At 33.7% G+C, this 14,364-nt stretch overlaps 1 protein-coding gene across 1 annotated transcript in view; it reads left to right on the top strand.

The window, feature by feature from the left end:
• Positions 1 to 14,364, top strand: part of hpse2 (heparanase 2) — a 157,854-nt gene that overhangs the window by 5,270 nt on the left and 138,220 nt on the right. The gene's annotated exons all lie outside the window — the stretch shown is intronic.

The following is a 14,364-nucleotide window of genomic DNA, read 5'->3' as shown; positions in this document are numbered from 1 at the left end:
ACAGCTGACAATGATTTCAGAAAATGACACTTTGTAAAAAGCATATTGTGCAGTTCTAAGAGGAACAGCAGTTTTTGCTCGACTTGGGAGAAGGTCAATAGTGTATGTGTGTGCATATTTATGAGTGCAAATCACTAAATAAATGTGTTGTAAAAGGCTGTTTTGGTTGGCTCAGGTGTGATATTTTGTTTGGATCCTGCATTGTGTGGCTGCATTTGGGCTTTCTGGTGATTTCTGCTGCAGAAAACCACTGTTGCACCATTGTTGTTCTAAACCCAGTTTTAATCGACGATAGAAAAACGTTGCACTTTTGTAATTTTTAAGAGTTGTTAGTGACGCTTTTTTTCTCTGGGTTATTAAACCCTGCTCCGATGCCATAATGTATTGGGCCGGCTTAATGCTTAGCAGCCGACAACATCTTGCCATAATAACGAGTATAGTTTGGAAAAAAGCTCTTGTTACATAAACACAAAGCGTTTTGAGGGAAAACATTAAACTGGGATATGTTGTATTGAAGAAAAGACAGTTTAATTCTTAGCCTCTGTCGACTGACTCATCCATTTAGCTTTTGGGAAGTCTTCACTCAAACTGATCATGTGTTGCGTTCAGTAAGGCAGCAAAAAACCAACCATTTATCGGTTTTGCGTTTCAACGGGATTAGATTCTACCGTGGGAAACTTCAGTTTATGAATATTAATAGTCTTTATGATACATGTACGTCACAAACAGGAAAACAGCTCATCAGTTCCTCTCATCAGATCAAGTGTTAACAGCATAGGCCTAGGCTAAATAGTCAGTTCTTTCCTATACGAAAAATATTAGTTTTATTATAACAATATAACTAGGCCAATGGTTTTTGACTGTTTACTATTTGTATAAGCACGGGGGTACTTCTGTTTATATGGCTGCTTGGAACCATGGTTTAACTACAGTAACCAAACTGTACAAGTGGAAAAATATGTATTAAATATATAAATATTAATGCATAGCAATTGTTGGCATTTCATAAGGTTTGTACTATTACCATAATCCATTTTTATGTTTTAATAGAAGAACATAAGTAAAAACTTATTGGATCCAAATCTATGCTATGTTATAAAAAACAGTTTAGAAATAAAGATGAATTGAATAATCTGATTCTCAATATTTGACGCAGTGAATATCAATTTACAAATGATGAATTTATAAAAATAAATAAAAATTATTTAAAGTGTCTCTAAATACATTTTTTGCCCAGACATGTACGTTATTCTTAAGTGGGGTTAAGTCTAGATAGGATACACGGCCGGCCAGAAGTGCGATATGCACATAAATAGCATTTTGACAATAGCATTTATAACAATAATGAATATTTTTACAGTACTGCGACGGTTGGGTTTAGGAGTAGGGTATTGTATTTTTTAATGTCTACCCCTACACTCTCAGAAATAAAGGTACGCGAGCTGTCACTGGGGTGGTACCTTTTTAAAAAGTACAAATTTGTACCATATTAGAACCTAAAAAGTACAAAAGTGTTCCTCTTAAAACGTTTAGGTACTAATATATACTTTTGAGGTACCAATATGGACCCTTTAAGTACAAACATGTACCTTTTGAAAAGGTACTGTACCACCCCAGTGACAGCTCATGTACCTTTATTTCTGAGAGTGTTGGGGTAGACATTAAAGAATACAATTTATTGGGTAATGCAATAATCTGTACAACTACTGTTTTTACGTTACTGTGACAGTTGGGTACAGGGTAGTGGTAGACGTTAATAAAATACAATCTAGCAACAACCCTTAAGTGGTTCCTAGTCATCTGTATTGATTATTACATCTCAATATTTTATAAAGCAAACATAAAGGCTTGAAACAGAAGCGATGTGACCTGTATAACAGATCACACAAGTTACATTGGCGAGATAATGCAACATTCAACGAGTGTTGAATAAACCAGTTCAAAAAGTGTAGCCCTAATGCTGTTGATATTTTAATTCCAAACCAGCACTCCAAGGAACAGGAATTAGGGACATATTTGGGGTTTTCCTTGACAGACTGTTTTTTTGTAGCATAAACTCAATTGTTTTATTATTACAATCACTGAAGTAATCTCAACGTAAACTCAAATCCCTATCAGGTACCGTCAACCAGAGGAAGACTGTTTGCTTTAAGCAGATTTACTGTGGAAAGATTGCACTAAATTTTACGTCAGGCACCGTGCGAGTTCCAACGCGGGTCAAGCTGTTCTTATTAATATTGATATACAAGCGCGGATGAGAATTTCTGAACTGCTCTTGGCGTCAAGTAGGCCCTGAATGTTGTTCATTCATATCGAATATTGTTTTCATGCCAGATTTAAAAGAAAAGCACTTCTCTGACTTTCACCCTTATTTTCCAAACATCTCTTTAAGCACATCTGCATTTGACAGGGCGGCTGTGAGAGGAATTAGGACTAAACACACTTAGCAAAGGAATCTTTTTCTCCATGGATCTCAGCATGTGTGCTGCAGCAAAAAGCCTGTCGTGTGCATGACTGATTGGTGAGAATGAAGACACCTGGGTGTGCGGCACCGACGGGTCTGTTAGCAATCAGGACGCCCCCTGTGTAGTCACTGGCAGGTGGCAGGGGAATTGCAGTAAGATGCCCTGCCCCATCTATTTCTACTCGGCACAGGTCGGCTCTTTTGACCCTTTCTCATTACAGCTATCAGTAATAGGCGCGAAAGCCCCCTGCCAGTTAAAACAAACCATGGTGAGACAAGCACCAAGGTCATACTAGTTTTAACCTCTACACTCGCTACAGTTTAGTCCGTTTTAGTTAAAGCAAACCATCTGAGACAAGTCTAGGTCAGGGCGATTCAAGCTCTCAAATTGCTACACTTTCATGCTGCTTTTACAATGAAAGCATGTTGTTTAAGCCTCTCTTTCACTGCATTTACAATGTTCTGACATTGTCATTGTGTTGTCCTTGCATTTATAAGAGTACATTTAAAAAATCATGCTTTATAATTAGGTTTCATTCATTATTGTATTTATTAGCATGAAGCAAGAATGAATAATATATGTATATTTATTAATCATAATTCATTGTTTACCAATGTATTACTGAAATCCATTGTTGTGCTTATTAACGTTAGTTAATTAACACTAGTTAAGTTAAAGATTTGTATTTCCTGCATTTGTAAATGTTAACAAAACAAATCACACTTTACATTTAGGTTTCATTCATTATTGTATTTATTAGCACGAAGCAAGAATGCTAATACATTCATTTTCTTTTCGGCTTAGTTGCTTTATTAATCCGGGGTCGCCACAGCGGAATGAACCGCCAACTTATCCACTATATGTTTTACGCTGTGGATGCCCTTCCAGCTGCAACCCATCTCTGGGAAACATCCATACACACTCATACACTACAGAAAAATTAGCCTACCCAATTCACCTGTACCACATGTCTTTGGACTGTGGGGGAAACCAGAGCACCCGGAGGAAACCCACACGAACGCAGGGAGAACATGCAAACTCCACACAGAAACGCTAACTGACCCAGCCGAGGCTCGAACCAGCGACCTTCTTGCTGTGAGGCGACAGCACTACCTACTGCGCCGCTTTGATCACAGCTATTTCAATATAATTTACTTAGACATTTTATTAGGAGATGTTGACTGACAAATATTTAGCAGTTTAGTCTGTGCAAAGTAGGGCTGCACAATAGATTGTTTCAACATCGATATATTGCGATAATGTGCGCATCCGCAATAGTCACATCGCAAGATATGCAATGTTGAATCTGAATTATAGTTTTAGTTTAATGTAATGTGTATTTATATAGCGCATTGTTTTTTGTGTATGACCATACACCCAAAGCGCTTAACAATCATGAGGGGGTCTCTCCACACCCCCACCAGTGTGTAGCATCCACTTGGATGATGCGGCGGCAGCCACAGGACAACAACGCCAGTGCACTCACCACACACCAGCTATAGGGGGAGTGGAGAGACAGTGATAGAGCCAATTCAATGGATGGGGATGATTGGGAGGCCATGATGGTTAAGGGCTGAGAGGGAATTACACCGGGTTTACACCCCTACTTTTTACGAGAAGTGCCATGGGATTTTTAATGACCACAGAGAGTCAGGACCTCGGTTTAACATCTCATCCAAAAGACGGCGCCCACTGACAGTACAGTGTCCCATTCACGTTCACTGGGGCATAAGGACTCACACAGACTGCAGGTTGCGCACCCCCTGCTGGCATCATAAACCCCACTTCCAACAGAAACCTATTTTTTCCATGTGGTCTTCCATACTGGTACTGACCAGGCTCAGCCCTGCTTGGCTTCAGTGAGTAACCAGTCTTGGGCTGCACTGTGATATGGCTGTAGTTGACCAGAATTGTATTTAATTAATATATTTTTGTGAAATGTATATGATGTATGCAAAAAAAAAAAATATTTTCTTACTTAATTTTTTTAATCTTGTTTCCAGTCCAGATATCCACATTTCAAAGTGAAAACAAGATTATTTTACTTACCCCTCTGACAGATAGTTTTGTTGTTTACTTGATCTAATAATTTTTAGATATTTGGACTAAGAACCTAGTAAGAAAAGCATTTATTTGCATTGTTTTTATTCAATTTCTGTAGATGAATATTGTTAGACTCTATAGAAAACCATCAAATATAGTGCTATACAAGCTATCCGGCACCTAGACTGCGGCTCCCCACTGGACATTTAGCCAGAGGAGAAATGGTTGTGCCCAACTCAGCCTGGTTTCTCTCAAGTTTTTTCCTTCACGTTCATCAATTAGTGAAATTTGTTCCTTGCCACTTGTGGAGCTGCACCTCGATGGATTTGCTCATCAGTGTTTGGTTTTTAGTTTACAAGATTTACTATGTTAATATGTTAAGCTGCTTTGACACATTGTGAAAGGTCTATAGAAATAAACATGAATTAAATTGAATTGAACTGTCTTAAAACTATCCATTATCGCAATATTTATTGCAGGAAGTTAAAATATAGCAACATCCGATTTAATCAATATCATGGAGCCCTAATTCAAAGCATTCTGTTATAAAGATATCACTGTTTCTTTTAAATTATTACAAGATATAATTATTATGTTATATCAGTATAAATAAAAACAACTGCATAAAATTGCATATTTTGGGCTATAGTCTATTTATATAAATACTAATCTAGTATATAGTATATTTAAGATGTTTTTCCCCTTGTATGTGAGCTCCATATTTTCTTACATCATGCTAGCTACTAACTTACCTCTAGCCTTATTTAAATTTGTATATATTTTGTCTACAGGTCCCCAAATTAGTTTTTTTAAAACTATTTAAGCTATGGTTTTGGATAAACCAAAATAAGTTAAAATTAGTCCACAATGTAAAGCTATGTATTTGCAAAATCAGTAATATCATTATGAATAACCTTTATATGCATTAATTAGTTGACATGTATATAGATATTTAGTGAAATACAGCAGACATTTCTTTTCAATTTATATATATATATATATATATATATATATATATATATATATATATATATATATATAAATCTAAACTGGAGATATCTAATGCTAAAATTACCTAAAAATTGAAATACAATAATTAAGTAAGCAATAAATTATTTGCAGAAATTGCATACTTGGGGGTTGGGGATTTAAAACATACCTAACCAGAATGTTTGTGAAATATCACTCACACCCATAAATAAATTGACCAATAATGTCCTGTGATTCACCTTGAAAGACTGATGGAAGATTGCATTTAATTTTTTTTGGACGTTATAACCCTAGATTTCATCAGGATGTTAGTTTCCAATGCTGATGGACTGATGAATATCTGAATTCATAACCCCGCCACAGATGTGTATATCATTCAGTACAAGCAAACATATTAGATATGATAAATATCCACAGTGCACCACTTTAAATGACTTATGTGCGCTTTGGTCGTGTCCCGTTCCTGGAAAAGTCTTTCTTTCGCATTCATTGAGTGAAGTGTCAACTGATATGCAGCACGATGTGGTGAAGGTAAATTCCATCATGTGCTGTAGAAGCACTATAGTTGTCATCGGTTGATTCTCGGCGTGTCTAAGGTCACGGTGCTCTTCAGATCTCTGTATAGACTCTCAGGAGAGCAGCATCCGTCATTATTTCTTTTAAACATCATATTTTTTTTAAAAAAAAGCTCATTTTACAACACCCCTAGAGTAAAACAGTTGACTTTTACCATTTTATAATCAATTCAGCTGATCTCTGCGTCTGCGGGGAGCAGATTTACCTTAGCTTAGATCATTGGATCAGATTAGACTATTAGCATCTAGCTCAAAAAATCACAAAAGAGTTTAGATAATATTCCTATTTAAAGCTTGACTCTTTTGTCACTTTTATGCTTGTTTATGTAAAGGACTTTGAATTACCACGCATAAAATGTGCTCTATAAATAAACTTGCTTTGTAGTTACAGTGTGTTCGAAGATCATCAGAACATGAAAACACTAGGCTGATATGACTAGGATGCTAATGGTCTGATCTGATTTAACGATTTATGCTAAGCTAAGCTAAAAGTGCTTCCCCCAGACATCAGACGAGATTGTCTGAATGTATTCAAAAATAGTAAAACATTGTAAAAGTAGTCGTAAAAAATAGGCTTTGTAAAGTCTCTCATGTAAAACTCAGGTTTTAACGCCATTTCCTGCCTGTTTTCTTCAAGACAAATGACAGGAAATTGTCTAGTGAGGGCATTTTCGGTATTAGCTTGCTAACAGTTAGCCTTTAGCCTCTCATTTTCATTGATGGCATCCAGTTTTCTGGTCCTTGAATGGTCATTAAATTAAGCAAATGTTGTGCGACAACCTCCTATAATCTTTCCGTACAAAATAAATGCTTAGATTTGAGAAAACGAATGGCTTTAGACCAGATGCTAACTGGAGTGCGTGGTGCCATTTCACAACACTGCGTCATTTGTTTTCGCTTCAAACAAGAGTGGGTTAAATGCCTATGTTGTTCAGAATAGTTTTTTTGGCCTGCGTAGCCCAAATTTTTGTCCCGTTGAAAATGCTTGCAGCAGAGTTGGGCGGTCGTTTCAATGAAACGATTGCTGGAGTATTTTGATGAATACCGCATGGCAGAATTTCATTCGCCAGTCATGGAATAGTCTTCCTGTCCTCCTCTCTTCTTGTCTGAGCGCTCAAAGTGACACAGAGGGGTTTTGGAGTCATTTTCCTCCTCCCCCAGGAGCAGTGAAAACACACATGTGTGCACTCAACACAAACATAGTGAGTGCACGTAGAATAGTGTGCTAATGATAGATCTGAGGCTCTGACAGATGTTTCTGCCTGTGGAGAAAAACATAATTTCTATTTTTTCTATATCTGAGACATTAAGCAGATACACACACACATGCTCAATATTCTCCAGAAGAGCTGAATATTTGTTAGTCATGCAAATAGCCTTTGTGAAGCATGCAGATGCTCGACTCACAATTGAGTTTTCCTCAGAAGTTAATGATCAACATTTTAATTTGCACACATCATTTCATGGAAGGAATTAATTCCCGCTACATGATGATGGTTTAAAAAAATAAATCAATGTTTTATATTAATCAAGATTATTTTCATTTTATTAAGATTATTGGACTTTCTTTCTGGGACAAATTAAGAAAACATCAATTCATACACACACACAAAAAAGATTTTTGCTGCTTATTCAAGCTGGCTATTTAAATGAGCTATTTAAATTAACACATTTTTTTTATGTTCAACCCACTTAAATTTGTAAAAACAATCAAGTTAACTTAATCAATTTATGTTTTGATAACACGAAGGACGAACCCAGCATTTTTTACAGTATAAGTGGGGTTTATTTGACCATATCTCTCTGTTACACTCTAAAAATGCCCCATTATTGTGACCCAACATTAGGTCAGATATACAGTTGAAGTCAGAATTATTAGCCCCCCTGAATTATAAGCCCCCCTGTTTATTTTTTCCCGATTTCTGTTTAATGGAGAGACAATTTTTTCAGCACATTTCTAAACATAATAGATTTAATAACTCATTTCTAATAACTGATTTATTTTATCTTTGCCATGATGACAGTACATAATATTTTACCAGATTTTTTTCTTCTATACAGCTTACAGTGACTTTTAAAGCCTTAACTAGGTTAATTAGGTTAACTAGGCAGGTTAGGGTATTTAGGCAAGTTATTGTATAATGATGGTTTGTTCTGTAGACTATCGAAAAAAAAATTGTTCTAAGGGGCCAATAATTTTGACCTTAAAATGGATATAAATTTTTTTTAAACTGCTTTTATTCTAGCTGAAATAAAACAAATAAGACTTTCTCCAGAAGAAAAAAAATTATCACACATACTGTGAAAATTTCCTTGCTCTGTTAAACATCATTTGGGAAATATTTAAAAAAAGAAAAAAAATTAAAAGGGGTCTAATTATTCTGACTTCAACTGTATCCTCTGGAAAAGAAAAAATGTGTGCTGTTTGATCAAACTGCTTATTTAAAATGAGCTGAAACAAAACAATTCTTGAGGTTTTGTTTTATTTTCACTTAACATTGTAAAAAAATGAATATGTGTCAGTGCTTCCCACAGGGTTAAAATATACTTGCTGTGTCAGCCAGATTGAAACACCATTGACCCACGTCGCATAGATAGTTAACTATATGCGTCAAACAAAACATAATTTAATTTTTTACAATAATTTTATATATTATTATTCATTTCAGTGGGTAAAGTAAAAAAAAAAATCCACAATTTCTCTTTATGCTATTCAGGAGCTGTGTGCACTCACAGTTCAAAGCAAACTTGAAAGCCAAAGCATTTTAGATATGCATATAAAATAGCTATTAACATCATGAAATTAATGAAATAATCAGAAAATGAGAAATAAATGACAGAAAAAGAAATAAAAACAGACAATATGTCTAAAAATATCCTTAATTACAAGATTAAAACGTGTAGATTATTTAAATAAAGCAAATGCGTTGATTAACCTTTATTACTGGTGTACATATATTTTGCAGCCAGTTTAGACCAGTCATTTTGTCCTCTTAGAGTATATAATAAAGTTTTTCTGAGTCGTTTGGATTAAAAAAATATATATTTAATGTCTCTCTCGCGACTGTGCAGTCAGCTGCAAAGGCAAGCGAAAGTAGGCTTAAGTAAAAAGGTAATGTAAAAACGCACACAAAAGCAATTTAGAAAAGCCATAAAGGTGCATCTGTGTGGGTCTGTAGAGCACGTGAGACTGTCTGTGAGAGTGTTAACAGGTCTCTTGCACACAGAACAAAAACGAGAGAAGATTTTCCACTACTTAATTTATCGCGGATGTTTGGTTATATTGGCCGGATACAAAAAAAGTGCAAAAGGATGTTAATAATAGTAAAATAAATGTGTCACTAAATATACTTGATCAGCCGCTAATATACCTGGGTGGCCCGCCCAAGTAAAGTCTTTGTCTGGGAAGCACCGAGTTAACTTAATTCCTTCATGTGGTCCCAACTTAAATCGATTGTGTGGAACCCAAAATTTTGTAGTGTAGACAAAAGAACGTTTGGGCCACGAAAAGTCATTTAATTATTATTGTTTAAATATTAACAGAGGATTGGGTTTGTCCATATTTAACCCAACTTGTGATAACCCAGCATTTTTAGAATGTATGAAAACTTGCTAAATGTTTCTCTCCAAAGCTCAAACTATAAAATTCGTAATATTAATTACAATAATTCTGGATTACTTCATTTTTATGGGTGTGTGATTATACAAACAAAAAATATATATTTTTTGGAAACAGAGGATGGTTATTTGCATTTATTCAGTGACAGTATTGTTGAGATTCATGTTGAGCTCATTGCTAAGATTTCTGTAGCGTATGGCAAATTTACTGAATAATATTCTAAGCATAACAATGTACAGCATATGCACTTATTTAGTTTTTTAGAAACAGAAATAAAGCTGCATGGTAATATAATAAAATTATAATCATGATTATTTTGCTTATCAACTCTAGTCATGATTATTAATCACTATTATTTTCATTTGAGAATTTGTACTGTTTTTTTTGTAAGGATAATTTAAGGAAACGTTGCTTAATTTACTAAAAATTAAGCAATATTTTAGTACATTTTAATACATTTAAATGATCAATTCTTGCAAAAAAGTAGGCTACTTTTAAGCTTAAACAGTGAAATTTGTAATAGTGTATATGATTTATTGTGTACATGTGTTTATAATAATTGCAATTTGTGTTAAAGTCCGTGTAATTCATTTTATAAACCACAATGTGTTCAAGACTCATGCTTGGACAAACACTTACTTGCTTTATTTATTTATAAAATGCAATAAAACAACAGTTGTTGACCATTGTGCTGTACATACCTTGGGTTATAAATCATAAACAACAAAAATAAACAACAGCAGGTAAAACAGGATATGATACAACTAATATAACACAAAACATTGAATGCATATCGCAGAAACAAAGTTAGGCACAATATAAATTCCACATTTTGTGACCTAGTACAGAAGAAGCTCGGTCTCCCTTTTTCATTAGTTTGGATCTTGGGCGTTTTAACATTTTCTGGTTTGACAGTCTTAAACATCTGGCAGAAGTTTTAACAGTAATAAGGTTAGAAAGATAAGATGGTGCCTTTTAAACTCTATTCTAAAACATATCGACAACCAGTTTAGGGAGCACAGGATGGGGGTAATGTGTTCAAACTTACAAGTGCCAGTAAGAAGCTTAGCGGCTGCATTTTGGACCACTTGTTGTCAATCTATATAGGATTGGCCAATATCAATGTTAAAATATTCCAGGCGTGATGATATAAATGCAGGAGTTAATCTCTCAAATTCCGCACGAGTTAAAAAGCCTTTCACTTTGGCTAATAATCTCAACTGGAAAAAAATAGATTTAACTACTCCATTTACCTGTTGGTCAAATAGAAGGGCAGAATCAAGGATGACAGATGGTTTAATGTAATCAGAAATCACAAATATTGCATGTAATCATACTGAAATAATCAAAAGGGAAGGCAGGTTTATTTTTAGAAGACATTTCAGTGCTTTACACAAATGAATAAAATAAATATAAAATACAGCAAGTATAAGAAATAAAAATAACTGAATAGAAGTGAATCTAAACAGATTTAAAACATGTTAAAGGAATTTAAAAAAGAGAAGAATCAAAGACACCAAATAGTGTGATCTGTCGGACATAGCACAGTGCTCATTCAGTATTTTATTTAGGAATAGTGATGATTATTAAAATAGGATGCTTTTTTCATGTCTGTTGTGTCATATTAGCTAATGAAGGCTTATGACTGTAAAACTGATTAAGAAAGAAAATAACGCTGAGCTTAGTTTTGTTATAGTCTTTCCACCCTGTACAAAAACAGATGATGGAGAGAGAGGGATGGAAATATAATGTGAACATTTACAGTCTGCGTAAAAGTGTGTGGCACGAGTGAACAGCACTGTAAATAAATGAGACACTAATACGCATAACAGACTCTTCAGAGTGCTTCCACGTTGGCCGTTGTTCAAGGCCTCGCTCTTCTAAATGACCATAAAACAACAACTGAACTGGAAAAAATAAAATGTGCCACAACAGAAGGTTATGAAGACAGAGTGGGCTCTAGACATCTCGTAAATGTAACGAGGAGCTGTCAGACCGCATAACTCTATATATTGCTGTTCAGCTGGCCAAATGAAGTGATAAACTGGCCTTCAAATGAATCTGCGAGTAGAAACAGATAATAACAGCATATTTACAATTTTCAAAATAATGAAAATAAACTGTGACCGAATGCTAAGAGAAAACAGATGTTTACGATGCTTGGAAGGAGATGAAATTCCCTTCTGGGTATACACAAACTCAATTTAATAATGATGTTAGCGTCAAAGTTATCTGATGTGTTTAAAATTGAGTTTCAGATCTTAAGTGCCTTGAAAATTAATCACACTTTTATAAAATATTCAGTGTGGGTAACTGCAGCCGAACAGGGTTAATGAAATTCTGCAAACTCACAGACTCACAGGAGGGATGCTAACGATTGTGTCATAGTTTTATAATTTGTTGTAATTCAGAAAGTATTTGTAGTACAGTGCAATGATAGGATTTCATAAGTGAAGTCAATTTAATTTCCCCATAGGGAGTTTTAAACAATAATGAATAACTAATAAACATTTTATATAGAGTTTTATTCAAACAAAAGTTTGTATTGGTTTAGTTTGGCTCATGGTTTTAAATGCTTTACTTATTATTATTATTTTTAATTATTCTTTTGTGGACAGCATTTATTAAATGTAAATAAAAAAAAATGTATTCATTTTAAATAACTGTTTTTTATTGTATGTATTGTATATCAAATTAAATTATTACTCCAGTCATTATAAATAATAATAATGGTAATAATAATATTAATAATAATAATTGATAGAATGATTTCTGAAGGATCATGTGAAGGGTCATTTCTGAAGGATGTGAATATTCATCTTTGAAATCACTGAAATAAATTAAGTTATAAACTACTTTTGAACTGGCATTTTATAGTGCAATTACATTCCATAATTTTGCAATTTGTACTGTGTGTGTGTGTGTGTGTGTATATATACATATATATACATATATATATATACATATACATACATATACATATACATATACATATACATACATATACATATATATAAATAGATGTAATTACATCTTTTTAAAATTAGCATACTTTATATATTAAAATATCATATATTATAAAATATATATTTTCTCTCTCTCTCTCTCTCTCTCTCTCTCTCTCTCTCTCTCTCTCTTGCATATGTAAGTACTCCCCCCACAAATATCTCACGTAAATTAATATTTTCTATAGAAAGCTTTACAATATTATATTTGTGCATATACATTTGTTTAGTCAGTACTGAAGTCAAATCTGGAGCTAATCTAGCAAAATAACTTATATTAAATAAATAAGTTATATATATTTAAAACTAAAATATTAAATACAAAGTTTCAAAAATAGCCAAAATCAAGAGAAACAAAAAATACAGTTTTGTTAAAATGTTGTAGTTTGTAATTTATTTTGCAGTATTTTACATGAATTTAAGTTTTTTAAATATTTTTTTAGTAAAACATACTTTAAATGTTTTTAATACATTAAAAAAATGAATAAAAGCATAAAAAACAACATTTGAAACAACGTCTCCAATATGGCTGGAGAATATAATTTTATTTAAAATGTGTTTTCTGAAAGATGGTGTAGGTCAGAGAACATTTGATTGTAGTTTTACTTTGGATATATTGTCCATTTTTAGCCAAAATTTCGAGCCAGAAATTTTGTATGTAGCCATTCAATTCGTTTCAAAACCTAGGAAAGTAAAACTGGCGTGATATTAGGGCTGCACAATACTGGAAAAATCTGACATTGCGATTATTTAGTTTTTTTGCGATACATATTGCGATATACTTTGTTATACTATATAGAATTTTTGGTCACACCTGATTTTAAGGTTTAGTTCTCGCTCTTAGCAAACCATTTTGACTTTCGTTTCAATAAACTCCTAATTGGCTCCTTATTAATAGGTATTAAGGTAGTTTAGGTATTGTGTTGGATTAGGAATATAGAATTAGATCAAACAGAACATGTGCTTTATATTTATATATATTTATTTACAAATAAGTATCTGAATATCTCAATAACATGCACTTTATTAAGCAATAGTGAGAATTGGTCTCTAAAGTGTTACAGAATGTATTAATTTTGATTGGATGATTTTGTAGGGAAGTGAATTATGCAAAACGTGATAAACAATAAACTACAAACAAAGATAAAAGTTAAATAAACAGTGTGTGCATTCTGGTTTTGTATATGTAAATGTCGAAATTACACTGTAAAGTCAACTCGACATTGCACATCTTTGTGATGTAACTATTGCGGATGCACACATTGCCATATCAATGCTGAAACCATATATAGTGCAGCCCTACATGATACATTAATTTACATCTCTTTAATGCTATTACCAAGTCACGCATATTGGAGTTATTTGGCTGGCAACGCAAAGTACCAAATAATAATCCAAGATAATCCCAGAAAAGGACTTCCCTTTCCTGTGATTGTTATTGAGCCGTAAGCTTTGAGTCTGTGAAGTTTCCTTTTCATTTGATTCATTCATTTGATAGTGGTTTTTAAATGAGTCATCAGTCATTGTGCATGAGAACTGCAGCACAGCAGCTGCAGGTAGTTTAGTACCACCCCTTCATAAACAAATATTAAACCGCTACGATTCCTAGAGACATCTGTGTTCTTACCACATACGTTTCAAGTCCTGACCTTTATTAAATATCAATA

The sequence above is a fragment of the Danio aesculapii genome, chromosome 13 (assembly GCF_903798145.1).
Source record: "Danio aesculapii chromosome 13, fDanAes4.1, whole genome shotgun sequence".
Taxonomy (NCBI): Eukaryota; Metazoa; Chordata; class Actinopteri; order Cypriniformes; family Danionidae; genus Danio; species Danio aesculapii.
The sequence above is the reverse complement of the archived record's forward strand: the minus strand, read 5'-3'. Positions and strand labels throughout refer to the sequence as shown.